Source organism: Octodon degus, unplaced genomic scaffold, assembly GCF_000260255.1.
Source record: "Octodon degus isolate 3935 unplaced genomic scaffold, OctDeg1.0 scaffold00053, whole genome shotgun sequence".
Classification (NCBI taxonomy): Eukaryota; Metazoa; Chordata; class Mammalia; order Rodentia; family Octodontidae; genus Octodon; species Octodon degus.
Genome location: NW_004524629.1, coordinates 361,384 through 364,582, shown reverse-complemented (window position 1 = coordinate 364,582; position 3,199 = coordinate 361,384). Strand labels below are relative to the sequence as shown.

Sequence of the window (3,199 nt, the reverse complement as noted above, 5' to 3'; positions counted from 1 at the left end):
GAGGAGGAGGAGGAGGAGGAGGAGGAGGAGAAGGAGAAGGAGAAGGAGAAGGAGGAGAAGAAGAGTAAAAATAGAGAATAGGGGAAAATAAAACCCAGACATGGTGAGAAGGAAAGGAAATAGCCCAAATCCAATGAACTGGCAAGGCTAAAACAACTATACTTACCAAACTAATCACATCTTCCAAAATAAGCATAGAAATAAGAGTAAACTGCTTCCCACAGTTGCTATAGCAGTAAGCCAGTTCTTCTGCATAGCTCTTCAATGGTGTTGCTGGTTTTAATTAGCAGGCAGTTTCCTCCAGGGAGACCATTGTCAACAAAAGTCTTGAGAACTTTGCTGTCTCTTAACTTGCAGATCTCCATGGATCTGATTATCTCGGTCAGTTTGGAAAATACTGATTGTGTACTGCTGTGTGTCTCCCTTTCATAGTTTTTTCTTGCCTAAAGGCTGCTATTCTGCATTCTGATTTTGTTATTTGTTTCATCTCCACCCACAAAACCACAAGTGGACGCTTTCCCTCTCTTCCAGTTCCTGGAAGTAGCACTGTCCCTGAGTTGTTTTCTGATTTTCTCCCAGAACTGAGGTTCACCCTTCTTTATCAGTGTCCTTTATCAATGCCCTACCCATGAGAAGACATGGACAACTATGGGTAGGGCATTGAATGCAGCTCCATGTAGTACCATCCTGTTATATGTAGGAGAAATAGACAGTTTATTATTGTAATTATTGCTTTTAGCATTGGCTATGTTGGAGGACATTTCCCTCTCCCAGAGTTTTGCAACCTGCAAGCTCGGAGGACAGGGGTTGCTAGTGCATGACTATGAAACTTCACATCATTCTGTTTTGTCTCGTTGAGTCATTTGGTTGGAATTGTCCAACTTTGCTGCACTTGTTGGGATACAGCTTGGCTGAGGGCTTATTTAATCATGCAGACTGTCTCTGAGGAGGCAACTTGCTTTTTTTCTCAGCCCATCCCTTTCCCAAGATGGTGTGGATGGCAGCTTTGGGGTGGACCCAGTGCCACATTCCCAGCATGGACCAGATGCCCCTCTTCCACCCTCTAAACTCTGGATTTCAGTCCAACTGGATTGTTTTTTCTTTTTTTTTCCTGCTAGTCATTGTCCTGTATCAGACTTGACTCTTTACCCCTGCCTCAGAATCCTCACTTGTCTTTCAGCACTGAGTTGAGGTACGAACCATTACCACCCGCCCCCTTGCTTAGCTCTAATGATGCCTGTTATTTGTGCTCATCATATAGAAAAAAAAAAACTGTTTATAGATCTAAAAGCTGTTAGATAAAAATGGATGGCTAATTCTCATTATTGGTGAGAAGGAACATGTGCTGGATTATGATAAGAACCTGTGATTACATTATATTTATGTTCTCTGTTCAGTTAGTTCTTTGTTGCAATAATAGCTTTAGAGTATTTGAGAAGCTTATAAAATAATTCCTTCTCAAATTGAGGCCATTGAAACAGAAGAGAGAGAAAGTAGGTATTTTGTTTTTGTATCTTCTCAAACAACATTTCCATTCCTTCTTCCTCCTCCCCACCATTCAATAATTCACATCCAAATTTTCTCCTTGGGGTATTAAAGAATTTGCTGATATTCTGAAATAAGGGGACAGTGTTGCTCTGTGACATACTTTGTTTCAATTGAAAATCATCTGGGGAATTACAGAGAATATCACAAACCAAGATACAGTGGAAATTTAGCCGCAGTGCTTTTTCATTGTAATGTATCTGCTCACTTAACCATTTATTATCTGCTTTAACTAGATAGTCCGCAAGATCTTTTTAAAGGTATTGGAGCTTTGGAACTTCAATTAAATTCATTAATATCTATACTTAATCCATATAATATTAGCACATTATTAAGTTGCCTAGTAGGGCAGTTCAATATTTTTCTCCTATTTTCAACATTATCATAGAGTGAAGAAATTACGCATGATCTAAACATGCAGAAGTTACCTCAAAGAAGGAGCAAACTATGAAGACATCCGTGTGGAAGCTATCAAGCAGCAACAACGAGACCTCTACACCAGAAGATGAACATCCTTCTATAAGAGTTGCGTCACATGAACTCTAGTGCTTTAGTATATAAGGCGCTTAAAATCCTGACATCCTCTCACACCTAACACTGCAACTCTTTAATACAGCTCTTACGATCACAAGCAGCTCTAAACTAAGCGATGTGCTGAGTGTGTGGCACTCCTGGGTCTATTTTTAAATCTTTGTTTTCATTACAGATAACAAGAAGACAGTGCTGAGAAAGATGGTCAAAAGCATGGTACTCTACCAACGTAAGTCTAGTTTTCATATTTCCACATTTTTATCAGTCCTTATTTTTATAATACTTTTAGAGGTAATCAAAGCATGGAAAATAATTCTTTCTCCAGTAATGTCATTCATTTTGCTTTGTACCTGTATTTTAGATAATACCATATGAGCTTTAAACATTATTGCAGTGAGTTTTTTCCATGACTATTGAAGAAGCTACTTAAGATCCAAAAGGAAATCCCAATCTATGTCAACAACAATCTCCATAGACTGTTCCTTATCATATGGCTCAACATGAAATTCTTTTCCTTAAGAAAAAAATAAATGGTAGCTACAGTGAGCTGTAAGCCTACAAGAACTATTGAAGTATTATAGCAGTACTACATACTGGTATCTTAGAAAACTTATATATTTATGGAAGATTTTGAGTAGAGTAGATTTTTCTTTTTAGGATTCAACACTATTGCTTTTTCAGACATTTATTCCATTCGGATATTCAATGAAATGTCCACTTTAAGATAGAATTTGGTTCTTAAATTGCTTTGAGAGAAAAGAAAATGTTAGCTTACCAGCCTTTTCCTTCTCTGAAATACCTGGAATAGCCTGAAAAAGAAAAGAGAAGCATAAAATTATGATTTTATTAGAAATAAAAAATAGGGGACTGGCCAAATAGCTCAGCAGATTTAAGCACCTGAAAGCAGGCACAGGGACTGGGGGCTCGATCCCTGGGCCTGCTGTGCCAGCCCCACCCCCGGGGCATCCTGAGACAGCAATTGAAACTGGGCATGGTGGCACGTGCCTGTAATCCCAGCTCTTGGGAGGCTGTAAACAGGTGGATCAGTATGAATCCAATCTAGTAGTGGGACCCTGAACACCCTGTAGACCCTTCCTTAAAGTACAAAAAATAAAAATAAATA

At 38.8% G+C, this 3,199-nt stretch overlaps 1 pseudogene; it reads left to right on the top strand.

Annotated features, from left to right (window-relative positions):
* The window catches only part of LOC111817272, a 16,991-nt pseudogene that overhangs the window by 9,653 nt on the left and 4,139 nt on the right, over nt 1-3,199 (top strand).